The sequence below is a fragment of the Cloeon dipterum genome, chromosome 3 (assembly GCF_949628265.1).
Source record: "Cloeon dipterum chromosome 3, ieCloDipt1.1, whole genome shotgun sequence".
Lineage (NCBI taxonomy): Eukaryota > Metazoa > Arthropoda > Insecta > Ephemeroptera > Baetidae > Cloeon > Cloeon dipterum.
Window position 1 is genome coordinate 36924350 of NC_088788.1, and position 22972 is coordinate 36947321.

Sequence of the window (22972 nt, forward strand, 5' to 3'; positions counted from 1 at the left end):
CAGGCTGTTGAGCATGAATCCATTTACATTTTGCGGAAAGGAATAAAGGGAATAAGTTATTCTTGCTCTCACGAGGAATCGTTGGGATTTGGGATGAGACGATTTTTCGGTAAGAATATTTTGGTTGTATACGGGTTATAAAGATTTACAAAACTTAGACAAGATATTGTTTATTCTTTTGCATGTCAATACACACAATTTAATAATTCATGAAGATTTAGATAAAGAGAAATTAGAAAATGAATGAGAAAAATCGATCGTAGGATTCTGAAAAATTTCCCATAATTTATTTGTGCCACGAGGATTTGCAAAAGTTATTATTTGTTGAACCGTAAGGCAAAAAAATGTTCTGAAATCTTATCAACTTTCCTATTTTGTACCCGTTGACGTTGACACAAAATTACGATAACTTAAGATTTTGATAATCGTGTTTTCCATATTATTTTTTCAATGATCAGTAAAACCGTAGCGTCATTAGTGTTTCGTGTTTTTCAAAGAGAAGAATGTACCGATTGTGCCCAACAACAATGATTATCTGACAAGAGGCAGCCTGGAAAGCATCGATTCGCCAAATGAAATCTGGCAGAAATCAACTCGGCGTCCTGGTCCGCTGGTGCGGTGCGGTGGTGACGGTGACGCTGGAGGAGTAATTGATCCGGCGGGCGGACAGCGCGCGGCTCAAAACAATGGGCAGGCAGCCTGTTCACCTTAATTAAACCAGCCTGCGACGAGTGCACGCAAAACAAAGCAGCACACACGTCCTTCTTCGTTTCCTCGAGATTCGAGACGCACCGCAGGGGAGAAAATCCGAGCTGCAAACTCGTGCACACAGAGCCACTGAAAGCGGTTTTAATTAAATAACTGTTGCTGCAGCAGCTGAGTCAATATGGAGCTGGTTAAATTGGGAGCTCTGTGTTCGTAATTAACAGAGGAGAGCCGTGTAAAAATATGCCTTCTACAGCGGAAACGACTCAATAATTGCGAGAGAACAAAACAGGACACTGACTTTAGTCGGACAAACATCGTTTGGCAATTTTGAAAGTTTTAAACTGCAAATTCCGTCGAGGTAAAGCGAAATGGAAACGAGAGGGATGGTCGGTTCCTCGCTTCATGTTCTCTGATCATTACGCCTGGCGCTGGAAAAACAAAGAACTCGACGGGAAACGAGGAAACGAGGTGGTGCCGCGTGCGCAATAAACTGGACGCCTAAGAAAAATATAACAATGACGGTGGGTGCATGAGTATGTGCCCACTCTAGCGCCAGAAACCAGGAAAAAGAGGGCTGGCTGTGCGACGCACAAAAGCTAAATACGCACGGAAGGACAGAAGAAAGCAGATATAATCTGAGGCGCGGGCCCCATGTGGGCATCCTTTGTCCCTTACATTCTATATAAATACCAGAGTTTGAAATAAAAATAAAACACTGTTGTTTTCATAGCTTCACTCTCCGTTTCTCTACGGCAGCATCAAAATTTCGGTAGAAACGTTATATCTCTTTTGTCAAAAACTTATGATATTGTTGTATGTTTATTTTTTCTATTGTATATTGTGTTTGTAATTTGCAATTAGATGGAATATATTGTGAGAAGATCATCACCTGAATGTATTACCATGCTAAAAGACAAATAATAAATTAATTGAATTGAATATTGTGCGATTTTCCAACACGTGCCAAGCCTTTTTTTCAATTTTCCCGGGAGCCACGCCTCATTCCAAAATTCCTGCGAGTTCTCTTCCATTGATCGCTGCATGTTCATAGATACTCCAGATACAAAAAAAACAGCCCGTTGGCTCGCATTGTTAAGGCACTCTCAGGAGTGTCAAAGCAATGGGAGGTATTTGCGAGCAGTTCCCAATGTCAGAGATGGCAAAAAGTGGTTATAGTTTAGTGACTCGAAATGTTCAAATTGCTCAACGGGCTGGGAGGCGCACCGGCGCCGACTCGCTACTTGCTGGTTTGCACCTTTCCAGCATGCGTGATTTGGCTTCTGTCAGGGTTTTACCTGACGATATTACGATCAATATTATTTGTAACGAGGCAATCAATGTAAAATATTCGGGCGCCCAAAGGGGAGCGTGGAGGGAGAGTCTCAGGTTATACAACCACCCCTCACGGAGGGGAGCGCTCGCACACACACTCGCGACGTCTTTCGGCTTCTCCTGCTGGTGGTGGACCGGTCAGGTCGAGCCACCTCTAGCTCTCTACCCCTGCTCATCCCTTGGGTAGCCACAGTGTAACTCTCATCGCATTGGACACCAATAAACCGCCATAGGTATGGATTTCAAACCACCGACCCTGCTATCCTTTATCGACTGGATAAATACGCAGTCAAACCCTTCCCGTAGTTATGGCTAAGAGAATAAAGCTCAGGACTCGTGAGGAAGCGGCCCTGCTGACAGCTTCACGGGACGAATGTCTAGCGTTTCAATGCAGTCCTCGGGGCGGAGGCAAGTGGCCCTTGAGTGGGCTGGGTCCCTGTGCGGCCTGGTGCGCCCATGCTATCCGTTCGCGGTGTTATTGGGACCCGGGTTTCAGCATTCGTGCTAGTGCAGTGCGCGCCCTCTCCGGTCCGAGAGGACAGGGACAAAAAGAGCAAAAAAATCCAAAATATGTTTAAAAAATGGGTAAACGCCGGGTATCGTGGAAAGTGGAAATTGAGTATTTTTATTGTTTCGAGTAATGCATATGCATATATATTTAACTTAAAGCTATTAAGGCAAGATGAAAATATGGAACGTTTAAAAACGGATTATTCTCTTCAGTTTCGTGGATTTTTAGAATGCATTTAAAAATCATCTGATGCACACGATGGGCAAATGAAGTGTCATCAATCGGAGGGAAAACATGCAAAGTGTGCAGTTTACTGACAGGGAGAAACGTGCTACTCGAACTCGCTGTTTTGAGAGTGAAAAGACCGAACGCAGCAAATGAGACACAATGGCTTCGTTGAACGCACGAAAGCAGTTTTCCGATCGACCGAGTGAACGTAGGCACGTTGGCGCACAAAATTCATTTCGCTCATCCCGAGCAGAGTAGAACCAGAGCGGAGCAGTTGATTCCCTCGTCGAGCGGAATATTCGAGGCGTGTTTGCCGCACGCCGGCATCGGATTTGCGCCACTAAGCAATCGCATCGCGGCAAGAAAAGTGTCTGTCTGCGCTCAGGCACAATTTTCCACTCGGCGGGTGACTGAGACATTTAGCGGCGGAAAAGAATCCTCGCCGAGATATCGATCTGCAAACGTGCTCAGCCTCCGATGCCGATGAAAAGTGAGTGCGGCCGACCAGCCGCATTCTTGTGATTGCAAATGCGAGCCCTTGTTTACTTATTCCGACGGCAAAAATGCTTCCGAGAGGCAAATCTTACTGATGAAATGGGTTGCGATTTAAAGACGACCGACACTTTAAATTGCCATAAAACGTTCAAATCGTCGTCAGTGATAAATGACGGATTGTTTATTTCAAAATTTGAAACAGAAAAAAACGTGTACCGGATTCTCTGAACAGAAACCGGAGCAACTCGCGCGAAATTTTAAGTGGGGGCGTGGCTCGTGTAAAAAGCACGGGAAAATCGCAAAATTTAACGTTTTTATTGAAATATATATTATGCTGCCGTTGAGAAAAAGAGTGAAGCGGCGGCTAATATAAATCCCTAGAGTTAATAATTTAAAACGAAGGTGCTGCAAAGCGCGGGAAAATCTAGAAATTTACCTTTACACTGGGTTTTTTTTTATCTAAAATCCAGATTAAAGTAGATATAAAATCTATAACAATAAATTTGCAAATGAAAAAAAATAATCGAAAATCGGTGTTGCGCATTACAACATGAATTTTAGTTGCGTCAAATCATATATTAAGTTCAGATAGTCTGCAAAAGACCGTTTAAAACCAGGTAAATTGGCTCCAAAATCCAGACTCGCTGATGGAAAACGCACGCAGCGCATTTGCAATGTAAAATCGGCACTATGATTCAACTCGGCATTCCGCGATGGATTTGCAATTTGAATAGTTAATTGTCGGCGGGTAAATTCAGTTGCGAAAATAAATTCGCCTTTTAAAGCGTGCGTGCGAGCCCGAGATTTCTGTTGTTGTGTGGCCGTTGTGTGTGGAAATTGTAAGAGGATTATCCGCTCGGCCCGCGCAGACAAGCTAAAAAGAGGATTACCGCGTAATAACTCTTGCTTCTGCAAACTCGGCACTTTTATTTTCCACTTTCCACCCAGACAGCCTCTGTTTGGATAATGCGCTCGATCGCCTTTTCATTTCCTGATTGTTTTTGTACAATTTTATATCGATTTTTGCTTATTAAAATTAATAATGGAGCGACACAGACGGTTTCAATGCCCGTGGGAGTGGAGCGAAATCGCACCGCTTGTTTATGCCTGATTACACCGCGCATTTCACATTTCCCCCAAATATTGTACACGCATAATCTCGCGAGACTTGAATGTACACATTGGCGAAACACAAACGAGGATTTGAGGTTGACCGCAAAACAATATACCGGCACTTCTGCTATCTAGCTGGTCCGTAACATTTTACAATTTAAAGTGGATTATAAAAGTAATAAATGCACAGTGCGAGGAATTGAGTCTGAAATCGCAGCGGAAGTGTTTTAAAATTAAATTTCTTACGAAATTTTACGATTGCGCCATCTGTTGGCGGCTTATACAACTGGTGTATTTATTGTAATATCGTGATCTATTTCAGGAAATTTTTCTTTAAAATTTGCACACCGCTTGATAGATTGCGACGAGAGGAATCGAAATCAACCAATCACCAATAGATAATTTTGAGAAATTTGGAATCTACTGTTGTGTGTTTGGTTTTACTGTTATCGTTGCTTAACTAATTTTTTCTTGTTATTTCACGCAAGGCCAAGAGGAAAAAACAATTTACAAACCCCCTAGAAGCCGAAAGATATTTTCTCACAATCCACTTACAATAAGAAGGTGGATTTAGCGGAAAGGGAAATCAAGTCCGTTTTCAATTTACAACGGATTAGTTTGCTTGCAGAAAAACACTCGCTGTATTAGGAATAAAAATATCTCGATCCTTTCGTGGCCGTGCGTTGGCTGCTCACGCCGCCTCTGTGCTTTTACTTTTGTCGATTGTCAGAGGAGAGGAAATTAGTGGAGCGAGAGGCTGCGGCCTTTCTTGCTCTCATAGTGATTGGAATCTAATTAGCCAGCTGAATGGAGGCGAGACGCGCGCGATAATCGAATCAGTCTGAATGTCGCGGCTTTTAGCCCGCCGCCAGCGTGCAACCCCTGCCATGAAACGCGTCAGCTTAAAAGCGTAAAACGTTTGCACGAATAGAATAGTGTTCCAGGCAGCCAGCCACAGAGTGACGCAATTGCTCACCCGAGGCAAACGCAGAATTCGAGTGTGTGCACCTGTTGGAAAGTCTGCGGTCAGATCGATTATTCACACATGCAGAAAATGCGCTTTAAATTTGTCCCATATCTCACGTGGGAAAATTTCAGACTGGTGCTCTTTACAGTTTTCGAGAAACTCCCCTTCAAATTTGGAAAAAAAACGATTTTATTTACTATTTTGTGTTTTGCAAATATTGTTGATTTTAGCGATCAGAATTTCTAGAAATGCCCACCGTTATAGACTCTTCTAATTGCGGGGGTTTTTATTCTCCACCCCTTTCAACCATAGCGAAAATGGAACACCATAAGCATATTCTTCCTCTGCTGGGTTTAAAAATATTTTAAACTATTCAAAATCACATTAATTGGGGTTGATCACCCCCTAAACCCTTCAGCTGGTCAGGGGAGGTCGAGACGAGTTTTTTGAAATTCTGATAGTTAGAACCCGAGATTTGGAGTTGATTAATATTTGCAAAATACGAAAAAGTTAACAAGATAATAATTTTTTCGAGTATCGAAGCAGAATTACACGAAAATGAAAAAAAGAACACAACTCTGAAGTTTCCACGGAAGTTCACACATGTCATGGGCAAGTTTTTATAAATTGAAAAACCCTGAGAGGATGATAATTGAAGAATATTAGCATCAAACGATGTAGGACAAGGTGGTTTTCCACATCACTGCATTATTCAAACGCACGATTGCAAATAGTTTTAGCCCGTGCAGCGTCCACAAGGGCGAAAGTTGCTAACCGCAGCGACGGCACGGATTATGCACGGGCTGTAAACAATGCAGGCAAAGGCAAGGCCTGATTACGTGCATTGTGCGAGGCCAGAGACAAGACGCAGGTGGCGCCCCCGAGCCCCGTTTTCCGCCTGTTTGGCAGCAAGATCTCCCTCGAGTTGCGGAAAGTCGAGAGGACACCTTAATGGCCCTCATTACGCCTCGCACCCCAACTGAACTAAACTGAACTGAACTGCGCTTCGTCCTTAAAGCAGCAGCAGAGTTTTCTGTTGCTGCAAAACGTTTGAAAATTAAAGCACACTTCGTCACAGAGTGGCATAGGTCATACAATTTTTCAAAAACATTTTAATTTAATTTCTCTATATTTATATCCGGAAATTCGGTTTGTTCTTTGGCTCACATAATTAAAAATTTGCCAAAGTAATTGTCCCCGTTTTTTATTATGGTTCGCTGGATCCGGGCCTTCAAAATTAAAAAAATTGCAACGAATTATTACAAATTAACTACCAGGAGTGGTCGCATTTCAGTAAAAAATAATTTTCGGTAAGCGAGATGATTGGAATAATGTGTAACTTATTTTTGCAAAAATTCGGTATTTTCAAAAAATTTCCAACAGAAAAGTGTTTTGGGGGCATCGTATGTACACTTACAATTAGAGTTTTAATTTTTTCTATCATAGTGTTCATAATTTTATTTTTCTAGTAAATACGAGTCTTCTTTTATCATTTCCACTCTTCGAGATGGGCGAGCTCCTGATAACGAACAACTCGCGCATCCCAATATCATCCATCCAATGGGCGCAGGGGCATCAATCGAGAAAAGGACCAGCTCATGTTCCTGCCCCGGCACGGGTTTTTTTATTGAAACGCCAGACATTTGTCCCATGAAATCAGTTCACTCATACTGGAATGGTGCAAACCAGCAAGCAGCGAGTTGGAAAACTTTTGTAATCCACCTAAATCCGAATAGACTCGTCATTTCATTGCAAGTTTAGGTGCAAACCAGCCCGAACCAAAACATCGCTCCAATTCCCACGTAGCAAAGCATATTATGTGCTCAACAATGCGAGCCAACGGCTTGGTTCAACTATTATTTGAATTTGTTAAAAATTGCAAATTTCATCATAATTGATTCGATTTATATTTCAATAAAATTAAAAAGTCTAGTAAAAAAATAATTTGTATTTACTTTTCACGCTTTGAAAAATGTCGGTTTTGTGCGTTGAGTGCAAATTCAACAGCTCCCTTTTAATTTCCGGATTAGTTGCGGCACACCTCTCATCAATATTCAAGCTCAAGTCTGGCATAAAATGGAAAAGACCGCGTTCATCATCTCCGCGGAATTTGCTTTGCCTTTTTCCAGGAAAGCGATTAAATTAAATCGGCTGCGCGCAGAGAGGCGAAAGCATTAAACTCGGTTCGAGTAAAAAAGGCAGACGGAGAGAGGGCTTGAATTTCTGCCTCTTGGGTTCGTGTTAGGGAGCGCGCTCGATACTATACTATATCGCTAGTAAAACAGCCTTATGTCAATATTAAAAACAAGAAATCGCAGACCGAGTTATAAATTAGGCAGTTTGGCTGCGAAATTGCCAATTTCAGGAGCTTTTACTATACGCGAGCTAATCCGGCCGGCTTGTGAAACTTAATCCTCATTCGCGAGCACTGCATGGCTGTTTTGTCCTTGGGCTGCTGTACTAGTATTAAATAAATATTGGCACCGAGCGTAAGAGCCCAAAACTATGATCTAGAGAGCGAAAGGCTTTCATACTTGCCAAATCAGGCCGCTCATCTTAATGCACTGTGGATATTGGATATCGCCTCTCGGTGAAGAGAGAGTAATGTATGCGCGCGTCTCACATACTGAAAGCCAAGCTTAAAGCAAACCGGCGCCTAAAGTATATCTTTCAGAGGGCATACCTGAGTCTCGCATATACGATAAACTATCGATTTTCACAAATTCACCGTTCGCAAAAAGGAATGATTTTTAAAGACCGCCTTTGACGAAGTTTCTGAGCACACCAATCGATTCTTGATTGTCGAATTAGGTTAAGTGGATATATTTTCCGAAATATTAAAAAAGGCGAGGCAGGTTTCAAAAATCGTTAAATGTAACCATTTTAAGCGAAGTGTTTTTGAAAATTCTTATCGGTTTTTGTGTCACTTTTACATTGCAATGAGATTGAATTTTTAACTGCTGAAAATATTTTATTGTTATTTAAATCAGAGCAATGAATTAAAAATTATGGGGCAACGATTCTCACTGCTTTTGAAACACTGAGCGGCTAATTAGTGCATTTTTCGCAACAAAAGAGCAAGCAGTTTAAATATTGCGCTGGCAAATTTACCTCTGCTTTTCCGCGCCGATTCATGCGCCAACCGAGCCTGGCATTAAAACACCGGAGCAATGGGAATCTTTTATTTTTTGTTTGCACCAAGCGCTCGCAAATTTCCCTCTTTCTGTCAGCATTTCCTGCAATAAAGCCGCTTCGTGCGCGCATTTGCCCCGAGCTGAAAAGCCAAGTGCTCGGCGGGCCGGGCGCGGAAAGCCTACACATCATGCAATGCGATGCGATGCGTGCGTGCGTGCGCGAATAGAGCATATTGGAATGGCACTAATTGAAGGCCGAAGACGAACGAGCGGGCCAAACTTTTCATTAAACCAACTAACTACGCACATTGTTCAAATTTCCAGCTTTTTCAAACGGACAGTCCGCGCGCGAAAAGGGAATAATTTCAGCTCGCACTCTGCTCTGCCAGGGCTGGCCAAGAGCGAGTCGTGTTTTTTGTATGCGGCACATTGATTGAGAATTTAAAAGCAATTTCCTGCTCTTTCAGCTCGACTCAGTAAATTTGCTGTGAGAATTTTAGACGCTCCAATCGAATGAGCACGAACCATGCAATTTTTTAGCCATTCGAATAACGCTAAAACATTTGGGTTTGTTTTTAAATACAAATAAAATGGTTAAAGGGAGTTTGGTTTTATTGCAAAGTTTTATTTAGTTTCTCGGAAATCTTTCTAATTTTTCATGCAAATTTAAAATTATTTCTCGATTTAATGAAGAAATTCAATTTTTATTCTTAGTTAGCAGAATTTTCGTTACAATTGCTGGCTTAATGCTCCCAGTATATTTTTTCAGGCCTAAAACTGCCAACTACGACCCCTCTGAAACCAGTCCAAAGAAAATTGGAGCTTAGTTTGTACCTGCACGCATCAAGCATCGCCGCAAGCTCACGCGGGCCAAAGTTTTCGATTTCAGCAACCGCACATTTGACTAATTTGACGTCTCATGCGTCTAAATTTTGATGGATGGTGCGTGAAATGGCCTTGCAGCGGCAGCTTCCTCACACAAACAGCAAGCAGCTGGGTGGTGGGTAGTGGGTGCTGGAAAATGGCGGCGTGGGCGCGTGCCTCCGTCGCGCATTGTGTGCAGTGCAGCGACGAACAATGCCCAATTTGCGGTGCGGCGGATATTTAGATATTGCGAACAAGCGGCGCGTGTGCCCGCGAGTATACCTGTGGAGTGCTGCGACCGGACGTGAGCACTGCGCCTTTTTGTACGCATTTTGCCAGACCCAGCAGAGACGCTTGAATAAATAAAAGCCAGCGGCTCTATTACCTGTGGAGATGTCCCTTCAAAGCCGGCCCAACAAAATACGATTCTTACATATATGCGGAAACAAATGCTTATTTGCTCCTGCTCATCTGCTGCTGTGCATTTATTGTCTTTTTTCCGCAGGGTTCAACCAAAACGTCGAGGGAATAATTTTAATTCACAGCCTTTTCCAGCAATCCTGATTTTGATTATTCCTTGTTTTGCGATAGCCAATAATATAAATCACCGGGGTCCGTGTTGCGATCTGTGTTGGTTTCCGCCGGTCAGAAGTCAATATGGCGTCGAAATAATGGAGGCCAATCAAGAGACATCAGTCCAAGCGTAAAAAAAGGTGTGCCGACCTAATAATTTTATTCCCGCGTATTTTGTTACATTTCCATTAGCCCGATGTGCCATCTAACGGTCGATTCCCCAATTATCGGGCTAATCAGCTTTTACTAAGAAATAACAACAAAAATATTCATTGTGCTGAAGATATTTCCCTGATAAATTTTCCAAGCCAATTGATTTCATTTTACGTTTGTAACTTTCCCGCCGTACTCTGCCAGACGCCATATCTGCGCGTCGCGTAAATCCGGCCCCACGGTGATCTACATAAACAAGAATTACACAAATAATTTAATATTTTAACCATTTATTTTGCCAAGTGCAATAAGTGAACTAGCGGGAATTTTCAAATGGGGCCGTGGTTACTTGAAAAAACATCAACAGGAAGCGTGGAACGTTTCACAAAGCGCGGGGAAATCATACATATGCATAATTTTAATGATATTTTCGGCTGAAATCCTGATTGAGTTATTGAAGAAATAATTGAATTGCTTTATTCAAACTCATTTAGAGGCCACGACTTTTTTTTAAATTGTCCTGCTTGTTGAACCGGATTTAATCGTTTTTGGACATGTGCCGAGTAGGGATCAATATTGAAAAGCCAAAGGTTCAAAATTTCATACTCAAATGGGGTGCTGGCGGCGGAGAGCAATTTAGAAGAGCATTTATTTTGGCCTTTCATCGCGGCCGTGATTGGCAGAAATCAACGAGGAAAAAATTGGACCGCGGGGTGAATAGCAGCGACGCACTTGATTGAAATTAATTACGCGTGGCCGCGCGGTCGACTGCGTGTGCCATCATTTTTACTCAATTACGCCGCACGCTCGCACGGCAGCCCACTTTATCACCAAATCAACGTGCAGTCACCAACAAATTGCCAACAGACTGCCAGTTGAAATTGTTTGTCGCTTGAAAAATTAATTTCTTCATAGGCTGCAGCGTGCATTAATTACCATATTAATTATTGCATCATTAAGAGAGAAAGAGGTCGAGTTGGTGAAGCCGTATTAGAGTTAGTTGCTCTGTGTATATCAGCTTTGCAAACTTTGTAATGCAATTAAGAGCGTAAATTTCAGGCGGCTTCGATCCGCTATTTGCTGCGCTGGCCGGGAAATTAATTAAGATAACGACTTCTGTGCATGCTAGTTACTTTAATTGACTGCGCGATTAAGAATCAGCCCCACATATCGATTGCAGCCACCGAGAGTAAATTATTCGGTAGGCAATTTGCTCGGCGCGTCAAAGCTGCAGGTTGCAGAGCCATTAATTTCTCAGCGGCGACGACGAACGATACGATGCATGCAGCCGCGACTATCAAGATTCAGAGCCATTCTCTTATCTTCATTTTAGTTTCGGCTCATTTTGCCTACTTTTATATTTCTCTATATAAAAATAGGTCAAAAATTAACTTAATAAATTGTCTGATTTTCAACTTAATTAATTACCTCAGAATGTCAAAACTGATCGATTTGTCTCTTGGAAATTTTTCCGTAAAACAAATTTTACCTTAATCAAGCGAATGTACGCTGTGTTTTTAAATAGACACTCATAAAATTTTCTTCGAAATGGAACTCTCAATATTTCCCCTGATTAAATTTAATCGACGATCCGAGCTGTAAATCCGGGAGTGCGATGTTTCTCTCGCTTGCTCTCTTAATTAATGCAAAACCCATTGGCAACACGAACGGAATTGAACAATCGCAGCGTTGACATGCTTTAAAAGCAAGTCGTCGTCGTCGGTTGACACTGTTATTCCCGCGCTAGAGAATGGCACAACAAATGCGTGCGCGAGTCGTCATTGCAGCTACTCCAAAACTCAGCGGGTGCTTTTGTGCCGCGGGCGGTGTGTTGGGATTAATCAAAAACACGGCGTGCAGAGCAATGATGCTGTCCTGACGCCGTGCCCCCTTTAATTTATGACACCGCCGCACGAAAGGCGCATTTATTAATGACCGCCATTATCCCAAATCCAAGCTTTTCTCACCTTTCTTTGCTTCGCAGCGCTCACATTTATTACGCTGCACAAATGACTTCCTTTCAACAGCCACTTTTCCTGCCGAAAAAGTATCCGTCGGACCACGCGCCGGCAATGCCATGGACAAACCTTGAAACTAAATTTCTTACTTGGGAAATCAAATGCCGCAATTCATGGTCAGAATCTTGTTGGTTGTTTGTCCTGTGGTGCCTCCTCGCCACTACTGTCCTATCAAAACATCTAGTGTGCTGTTAAAATGTTTGTAGGATGCCATTTTCAAAAAATTAACAAAATTTCTTAATCCAAAAAAATCTGCGTCAGAATTAAACCATACTTAAATTAAGACTCTAAGTGCTCTAAACCAAAGGTCGCTTAGGTTCTTCCCTGCCCTTCAAGGAAAATATCGAAAATATATTAATATAGGAATATCGCATAAAATTACACACGGAATTTAATGGAATTATAAGGTCGCTGATTATTATTATTATTGACCGGAAAACAACAATATTAATGCAAATAAGAACATAATCAATTTGGCATGTTGTTCGGGTGTTTGTCTGTTGTTTTATAATCAAGCGAATTCACATTACAAAATTGAAGTTGTTAGTAGGGGAAATTACAAATAGAAAAATGCAATGCAAAAGATATATCGACGCGCAACACTAAAAGGTGTACTTATCACACTTCCTATTCTCAGGTGTTAGCGCGGTGGCTGGGCTGCTCCGTCTACGTAGCTGCCGTTCATTCAGAAAGAAGTCTAAATAGTTGTCCACAAAGTTGTCGATGCTGTCGCTCTCTCCAGGCTGGTGTTGTCCACCGGGTGACCATGGGTTAGGCAAAGGTCATGGCGCGCGCGGGTGACGTGTGCGCTCGGCCGCCGATATGACGCCTCGGTTGGGCTCCGCGTGGACCAGGGACTGGCCACGAGGGACACCTACAGGGTGGTGGACGAGGGAACATAAGAATGGCTCTTTGAAATAATTGTGGTGCCCGAAGCAACCACTGGCGGAAGCCCAAAAGGAGAATCCAAAAGTTGGAAAAGCAAATGTCCACTTACAATTCCTGACTTAGGAGTGAAATCAACGTCGAATCCGAAATCGTAAGATTTCGTTGTCTGCAATGAGAGACGCACCCTGCTCAGGTGACGTGCGCTCTCGTCTATGATTTTGGGTCATCTGATTTATTGTTCCCTGACCTACCGTGGGCTAGCTCAGGCTAACCCCCCTGCGGCACCTATCGAAGGTGGAGAAACTGGGAGGGCTGATCGCTGTGCTGTTGCACTCATGCTGCACACAAATTCGCTTTCGCACAGTTTTGCACATAATCACTTCACTCGCACAAGTACAAAATACAAGCAATAATCAAAGAAGAAAGGAAAAGATAGGAAAGATGTTTCTACAAAAATAAAAATAAATAAATCATTTTACACAATTTACGTGTTTGCCACTTTCGCTATTGCCTTTATTACAAGTGATTGTAACAGTCCTAATAACTATTTTGCATTAAACCTGTATCGCCAGGTGGCAGTAAAAGGTGTATGTGTGATAAGCAATGCACCCTTACTGCACCTTATCCCCCACTGCACCTTAAGCCTCGTACGACAGTAGCCGCAACATAATTATTATCTCTTTTTTTGTTTTTTTGCTCTTTTTATCCCTGTCCGAGGACCGGAGGACCGGGAAGGGCGCCCACTGCACTAGCACGAAATACTGAAACCCGGGTCCCAATAACACCGCGAACGGATAACATGGGCGCACCAGGCCGCACAGGGACCAAGCCCACTCAAAGGCCCTCCGCACCGAGGACTGCATTGAAACGCTAGACATTCGTCCCGTGAAGCCAAATCACGCATGCTGGAAAGGTGCAAACCAGCAAGTAGCGAGTCGGCGCCAGTGCGCCTCCCAGCCCGTTGAGCAATTTGAGCAATTCTCGAGTCACTAAACTAACCACTTTTTTGCCATTTCTGACATTGGGTAGATCTCCGAACTGCTCAAATACCTCTCATTGCTCTGACACTCCTGAGAGTGCCTTAACAATGCGAGCCAACGGACTGGTTCTCTCTCCGGATAGGATGAGATTTCGTGCGAGAATATTCTATAAACTTTATCTCACATTAATAAGACCTGCACTACGGGGTAAGTGTCATAATTTTTTATATTGGAATGTAATGTTTTTATTGTTGTAATTTTTTATTGCATATTTATGTGATTTTGATTATTCATGTAATTTCACAGTCTTGGTCTTAACTTTACTACTTCAACCACGATCCGAAATAAACGATGATTACTAAAGACGCATTTCAGTCACGGTTCCACGTACCCACAGTCCTATTTAATTTTGGACTTTTGGGGCCACCATCTTTGACAAAACTTAGGTAAAGGGGATATTTTCTCCGATCAAAAACTGCGCGCGACGTGCTTAGCAAAAGTACAACATTTTTCCCGCCAACACAACATGAATGCGAGAAGTGCGCAGCGCATGCGTTTGAGCTGGCTGGATCTGACAAAGAAGTCATTCGCACAGGCGGTCTGTCTGCAAGTGCTTAAACCAGCTCTGACGCATGCGCGGTTCTCGCATTCATATTGTTTTGGCGGGAAAAAACGTTCGCACGTCGCGCTGCACTTTTTGGTCGGAAAAATATCCACTTTACCCAATTCGACCCTCAAGAATCGATTGGTGTGCTCAGAAACTTCGTCAAAGACAGTCTTTAACCGATAAGACAAATAAAAAACTGAAAAATGCTCTACCTTTTAGACTACTTGTAAGATTTCCCTACAACATATCACTTGTAAACCTGTCTAAATCCAAATCTACGTCGGGAAATTGCATGAAATGAATATTGAGCTGCATTTTAATTAGCTTGTCTTGGTAGCGGAGCAGGGATTAGGCCCGCGAATTAAGACCCACCGCTTAATGAATGGGTCTGCGTGGATAGATGTTGAGCCTGGGGAAATACAAATGTCGCCTCACGCTGTTAGAGCCCGCGTGTCGCGTCTGCTTGCTGCCACTAACCATTAGTCTGCGAGACATCTTTGACGCTGCCCGATTTGAGTTCATCTTTTATTCACGATGTGCTCCATTTGATTCCACTCTCAGCCTTTAATTTTTAAATTTTTAGAGTACGAACTTGTGTTCAGATACTTCAGGGACAAAGAGTTATAAATTAAATATGAAGATGTCAAAATTGATATTGGTTTAGCGGGAAAAATTTCGCACGTCGCGCTGGACTCTTTAGTCGGAAAAAAATCCACTTTACCTAATTCGACCCTCAAGAATCGATTGGTGTGCTCAGAATCTTCGTCAAAGACGGTCTTAAAGAAATTTAATTCGAAAATAAGATTGCGTGTGATCCTTGTCCACTTGTGGTGGAACTGCACTCAAGCCCTTATCAAATGCGAGCGTCACAAGGTGCGCCTAAGCACAAGTATAGAGTTTACCTATTCTTGCGTCGCCATCTCGAGGGCCTAGAAGCGAATGTAGGCGGACGGCGGCGGATGGACACGTCCATAAGACGCACGCCATCGTGCGTGACCTTTCGGGCCCGCACTTGAGCAGGAAAGATAGCGCCTCCATTTCCGCAATTATCACTCGGCGTCGGACGCCGGGGGACGAGCCATGGCAAGCGTTTCACATAGTTCACCTATTTATAGATAGGTGGGCGGGCGGATAATTGCACGTCGACATGCATCAGCAGTAGGAACTATTATTTATTGCTCGCCATTCGGCATGCCTGCACGAACTGCTAATTCGGTCCTATTTTATAGACGCACACATATAGCCAAACACTCACTCACAACACATGCCCCCTCCCTTTCCCTCGCCCCCAATCCCCCCGGGAGCAACCATCATTTAGGGTAGAACGTAAAAAACAGGTATGTATATATTTTTAGCAACGTGCACGTGAGTGGCGGCGTGTGCATGCGGTGGTACAGGCTCACTACTTAATTATTCGTACGATACCGGCCTTTTACGGGCCTATTTCAGCAAATGGCTCAGTTTTTAGAGGCATGCGTCGAGCAAAAATTATGTTAACACACAAAATTCAGGTTGAAAAATTGTTCAGGCTGATGAAATTACACGGGTCGGAGGGCTAAATCCCAAAATTTCATTTTTCGACAAAATGTTTGTTTTATCGGGTTTTACAGGACAGCTTTGGAAAAATCATCTCCCCGTGGTGCATTTTAAAAATTAAGGTGTGCTTTGGAATCCTTTCGCCAAGCCTGATCGAGCTTACAAAATTTGATGTCCTAGGTCAAGGTCAATTCAATTCATTTTATTTGTCTCTTAGCATGGCAATACATTTCGGGGAAGATTATCTCACAATATGTTCCATCTAATTGCAAATTACAAACACAATATATATATATATATAATAGAAAAATAAACATACATCAATATCATAAGTCTTTAACAAAAGAGAAATACTCTTGGGGAGACTAAATTTTATGCTTGTACAAAAATGCTTTCAATGCTGCTGCAAACTCCTTATAACGAGGCTCTAGTCGCAGAGACACAGGCAAGGCATTGTACAAATTTGCCACACATGCAAGGGGGTTTTGCTTAGAAAAGAGCGATGAGTGAAATGGAGTCAAAGGTCACTTCTGTTAGTTTTGGCTTATATATTAAATTTTGGAAAAAGCTCAGGCCCTTATAATTTTGAAAATGTGCTCAAATGGTGTCCCGTGACGTGTGTGCTGAAGCTGAGCTTGTGGGAAAATTTCAGAGAAGTGATACTTTTTTTAGAGACATTCCCCTTCAAAACTCGAAAAAATACAATTTTTTCGATTTTTCCATGTTTTGCAATTGTTCTGAACTCCAAATATCGGGTTGCATCAGAATTGCAAAAACTTCCAACTGTTAGACTCGTATTGACCTGCCCTGACCAGCTGAAGAGTGCAGGGGTACTCCACTCTTTCAACCTCCTGGCAAAACTAATGAGAAAGCCGATTTTATTGCAAATATTAATTAATAATTAAATTTCTCAAAATTATTAATTAATGGGCCTGCTATTTACCATACTGCAGATTTTCTAGTGGCGTGCGTGGAGCAAAATTGTGCAAAGCCGTAAAAAGAAAAGTGTCAAGCGCGGAGAATGAGGACGCGGATTTATCGAACGATAAATCGAATAAATCACTCGGATGAACAGCAGTATGATCGGGCAGTATGAATTTCATCAAGATTTTCAGGGCTTCACTCGTTCCATTCATACGGCGGAATCTGGTGCGGCGGCGGCGGTGGCAGAGCAAAAAAAAATTGATTCGTCGTTGGGTTGGTTTTTTACTTAATCCCACCTGCGTCCGCGCGCGTTCGGCCGGATAAAAAAGAAGACCCGACCCAGGCGCGCAGCCACAGATCATTTAGAGAGAAATGAAAAACGCCGCTTGTCGGGGAGTGCCTCACGGGAATCATCTTTTTCAATCAGCGGCCCATTTACAATGGCAATCCAGCCCGCGACGGGAACCCGAGACCAGATGCACCCCATAAAACCGTGCAGCCTGGCTAATCCTTTTGCTCGACGCCGTGTCCATTTCAACCAATATTCAATCGCCCAGCACTGACCGAAATTTCGAGAGCAGCTTCCATTTGCATGTGCTCGCCCTGCTCTCGATTGAAACGCGCTTTTCAATTCTGTCAGGATTTTTGTGCGTCAATTTTGTTTTGGTAAATGATGCCCACGTTTCAAAATTAAATGATTTTAAATTAATAATATCATGCCTAAATTCTAGTTAAAATATGTGTTTAATTGCTTCCAGTCTTAGACGCGCATTGGTTTTGCATTATTTTGAGGTAGGCAGTCGCAGTTCGTGCTTAATCAGAAACAGGGTGCAGCCAATCGCAGGAGAAGATGCGAAACAAGAAGAAGAGCAGGCTGCGTGAACGAGGGTGCTGCTGCATCATCAAAAAAATCGACACTCCCCCGCCCTAATTATGAGTGAGTGAGAGAGTGGTGCGCAGCAGGTTACTCGCAGCAGCAAGGGACGCTCCTCGCTGTTTGTGCCGCAAGAATTTTTCTTTCGTCTGCAGGTCGATGTCGATGCATCAGAGCCCAGCGGCAGTCGACGTGAAATTTATTCCAATTTGGTAATCATCCGAGCCAGAATAGATTTTGCTGCTCACGTATATACGCAACAAGGGCCCGCAGATTTTTGTAGTTGTTGCTGCGTGCCATTTATTCCGCCCGGCTGACGCTTTGAATCCTTTTATTCGTGCTGATATACCGCGTGCTGTGTCGGGCACACCGCTCAAAATCATTTCTGACGCTGATAAGGGCACCACGGTTGCGTCCTACTGGCGCTTCTGCATGCATTTTTGTGCTGGGCTTGCTAAAGCCTATTCATCCCGGCAGAGGGAGATTTAAAGTAGAACGTTGAGGGTTAGAGGACGTGTCTCTAGGATGCATGAGAGACCAAATTGGCAAATTGTAGCACTATAGTAATTAATTTTTTACAGTGGCAATCGTTTCCGGAGGATCAAAAACTGTTTCTTTGGCGGATTTTTGTCTGAGCTTGGAAAAATTGCCACAATCAATCAGAAAAATAAAAAAATTGGCTCTTTGACGCAGCGCCATAGCGACAGCCTTGTCATTGTGGCGTGGCGCTGCTGTCTCGATCTTGGCTACGTCACAAAGCCAATCAGAGAAGTGCCAAAGCAAAAAGGTTTTTACGTTTCCGCCGACTGACAATTCAGTTACCCAAACTAATTCGGCTCAAAGCAATCGATTTGCATAATGACTAAATTAACTCAGGTGACTCTCTTCATTCATTATATGCTGGCTTAAAGCAATGAATAGCGGTAAATGACACAAAAGCTGATCAACGCAGGTGCAGTCTTCTTGATTTCTTCTCCACTAAAAAGTGTGTCGAGGATAAGTTTTTCTTGCAGCATTGTTCGAGAAGGTCCATCATTGTCTCCGACTCACAATCAGGAAAATAGACTGCGACTGCGGGCTGTTTACAGAAAACACATTGTGGCCTGGTTGCGCACGGTTATTGCTCAATACAACACGCGTCTGCTCCTTCCAGGCTGCTGCATTCGCACTTCATCTCGACGCACATTCCTCTCTCTCCCTCTTCTATTAACCACTCGGTGAACAAGCAGCGTTTTTTTCTCCGCAACTGTCTACGAAAGTGCCGACGGGAAACTTTTATAACGACGTGTCTCATTAGACCGAAGAAACAGCATGCTGCCTATCCTATATCGTGCGGAGAGCTAAATGTAATAAGAGCAGACGCAAACGGACACAAATGAAGCATCATCGATCGTGTTTCATTTGAATAGGAAGTGCTAATTGAGCGTGCGAAGTTATTAGTGGGTAAATGAGAATCGTTTATTTATGGACGACTGCATGCCTACTCTGGAGGATGCGTATAAACACCGCGTTTTGTAGGTAAACTAACAATGCCACAGAGCTGAATATATATATATATATATATATATATATATATATATATATATATATATATATATATATATATATATATATACACACACAAACGTCTTAAATAGGAAATACAGTTAAAAATTCGATAATGAAAATTATTCAATTAAATTTGTGCCTGCTCGGGCTCAAATCTTGGAACGTATTCCGCAATTTTGTGTCATTAAAGTACTTCAAATTTTATACTGTGTTGTTTGATAAAAATAAGAATTTTTTATATGTTTATGCACCCTAAATTTATAAGGTTCTGCGCAACCTGCGGGCGGGGGTGGGAGGTTCAAAGCGAAGGAACGCGGGAAAATGTCTTTTGTGTCGGAAGGAGTCGGAAATACAAGGTTGATCCTCATTTCAGGGTGGGGTATCTCAGGGGAATGAGGGGAAGGTACCCCGCTATGTTATTCTTGGGTAACAAAAGAACTTTAAAAACTTGAAAATTCCAGGTGGACCCTGAATTCAGGGTGGGGTATCCTGAGGATGCAGAGGCCGGTCCCTTTGTCATGGAAGTAAAAAAATTGAAATTTCCGGTGGAACTCGAGATTGGGATACCCTGGTAGAACCGGGTGAATCGATCAATGAAAGGTGGCGCAATCTAATTGAACGGGACAGTATTGTATTCCACGGGGCGAACAGCTGACATTTAAACATCTCTCATTGGCTGATCTGGTATTATATTGGGCTAATTGGAAGACTCATTTTGTTGCGGGAGCATGTATCAAAATAATAAAAAAAAAACGTCAAAAACATGGTTGGGCCAATTGTACTGCCTGGGGCGATTTGTTATAAATGCGACGATATTATGAGATGAGCATATTTTACGCGGCACGAACAGATACGAAATTTTTTAATTACTCCTTCTTTTTCTCATATTGGAAACAGAATTTCACTCTTTGATATTGCTTTGAGTGCTTTGAGTGAAATTTTGGGCTTGCGGAAAGAGAGTAGTGTACTTTCACAGAAATTTGTCCTCTTTTTGATTAATGCCCCAGAATGAGTCTCTGCGTTGGTGGATTTTATTTTGCATGTAAAATACCCTTGAGGAACCAGTTGCTATTCATTTTGCGAGAGCAAAATAAGATCACTTTTGGTTCACCGTGCGAGGCAATAGAATTTTGATGCCAGCCAGCAAGCACGCAGATTTAGTGGCCGCAACCCTAGGCTTTGCTTTTATTGGATGTTTGAGTCAAATTGCTGTTAAACGTATCGGAATGAGATTCCTCTGGACCGAGCGAGAGCGGCAGCGTTCATCCTGAAGAGATGCACGGCTTCTCTCTCTCTCTCTCTCTCTCTCTCTCTCTCTCTCTCTCTCTCTCTCTCTCTCTCTCTCTCTCTCTCTCCCTCCCTCTCCCTCTCCCTCTCTAGAGGCGATCCAACACGCATTTTTGCACATCGGGATTATTGAGTGGAGTGGAAGGGTTCTTTATTTGTGTGGCATATTGGCCTGAGCTACTCTTCAGAGACTTGCTTGATGTCTAAAGTGGCTCCGACCGACGTCTCTTCAAATTTCGTTCCGTACCGTGAAATCGGTTAAATCGCATCAGGCAAGTCGACTGATTTTTGGAAAGGCCGCGCTCTTTTTACGGTGATTCGACTTGAGCAATAGCTGGATTTGATCTTGTATTGTGGACCGCGAGTCCAGCAAAAACTTTGTAGGGGCAATGCGTCATTGGTGACGTCAATTGTTGTTTGCATGCTTTGTTCGCCTCCAACGGTTATTCAATCATCTTAATGCACACAATTCAATGAACACCAGATCTCAAGCGTACTCTACAAATTTTAGTTTGGTCAATGATCTAGATTAGATTAGATAATTTATTTGCATTTACACATCAGCACAGTAATAAAGTTACTTTAACACCATCTGAGTATTTACAATTTAGTCTGCTATAGAAATTTTGGATTAAACCCTTCTTGAGCGTTCTTATGAAAGTCCTGCTGCTCTCGTGAATAAGAGCATGCAAAACGGCGGGCTGGGTTGCAAAGGAGCAGGGTGTTGCGGCAGCCCCGCTTTTTGTCGAGCTGCTGCAAATCTCACGGCACGCTGCTCGTTGCTCAAAGCGACAGTTGCATAAACACAATTTCCAGCCGAGTTGATCGCGTGCGCAGGTGTCTTGTGGGTGTGTGTGCTCGTAATTACAAATGACGCAAATTCCGGAGCTCGGCGCTTCATCCCTCATTTTTATCTCGAGTACATATCGCCGCGATGAGACACATTTTTGCTTCAGCGCCGCCGCTCGCCGCGCGGCTGTGCTTTGATGCAAATTTGTGCTACCTCTCAAGTGTGCACTTGTAATGTAGATCAGGTTTCACGACACGACGTGCATGCGCCGCGAGAAAAAGCTGCCAGTCGATTGTGTTGTGGCCCATAAAGCAGCGCCCGCCGCAACAAGGCCAACCTACAATTTCGGACCATTTGTTCGAGTGTCTCCTCCGTCCTCCCTCAAACGTGCGGTTTTGCCTAACCTGTAATGTTATTCCTTTGTGGCGCTCGTCAGCACTTTACTGGCACAAAAATTTGTTTTCCGAGAGGGAGTGTCGTTATTAAGGCATCAAATAATAACAAATTTTCAGACTTTTTGCAACGCTTCAAAAACCTTCCGAATTCATGATAATTTTTTTCATCGCGAATGTCCACGATCAAATCACTCATTTAACCAACAAAGTTTGATCTCCTTCAGTCTGATTTAATTTAAAAAAATATTGCTGTTTCGCAACAGTTATTTGCTGGCAAATAGGTTTTCATTCATTCGCTTCATTTGATACGAATTCAAAGAGGATCGGATAGCTCTCACCGTCAAGCTTTGTGTCTCGCTTTCTATATTCTCTTTTGCGCCGGTGGTTGCCGTCGGCACAGATGGCTCTCCTCTCATGCCAGCCTGTGCGACGACGGCGACGACGAAACAAAAGAACCGCTAATCCAGGCCAATTTTTATTTACCCAGCAGGCGCGCGCAGTTTGGCTGCAGGGCTTTGCTCAAAATGCATTTCTCGGTACAAAGGAAAAATGAGCGAACACTGCATATCGCTGCAATGAAAGAGGCTAGCTGGCAGCTCCCTGTCTTTGCGCCCTCAGCCTCGCAGCCTCAACAATGCATTTCAATTTGCTGCATGTCGTGCCACTTTGAAAAGATCAAGTTGTAATTACCGGGAGCTCTAGGTGCATTTGGATGAGGGAAAGAGTCAAGGCCAGCACTTACTTGCAGTCCTACTTCAATTTCTCCGTGTTTTTGTACATTTAACAGCCGCAAATTCATCAGTTCTACTGGCAAATTTGTAGTACGTCTTAATTAGAACGTTTTTCAAAACCATCAAATTTAATACCAATTAATCAGGAGTTTAAAACTCGGTAAAAACGTAAAATTTTACGATTTTCCGCGCTTTTCGAATCGTGCTACGCATTCTTTGTAAATATTTGGAAACCACGCCAACATTTCAAAGTTCCAGCCAGTTTCGCCCTCTTCTAGTGTTTAACGATGAAAAAATGCAAAATTATATCAGTCAT

The 22972-nt window shown here is 42.9% G+C and overlaps 1 protein-coding gene across 3 annotated transcripts in view; it reads left to right on the top strand.

The window, feature by feature from the left end:
* The window catches only part of GABA-B-R3 (gamma-aminobutyric acid type B receptor subunit 3), a 71483-nt gene that overhangs the window by 19841 nt on the left and 28670 nt on the right, over positions 1-22972 (top strand). The gene's annotated exons all lie outside the window — the stretch shown is intronic.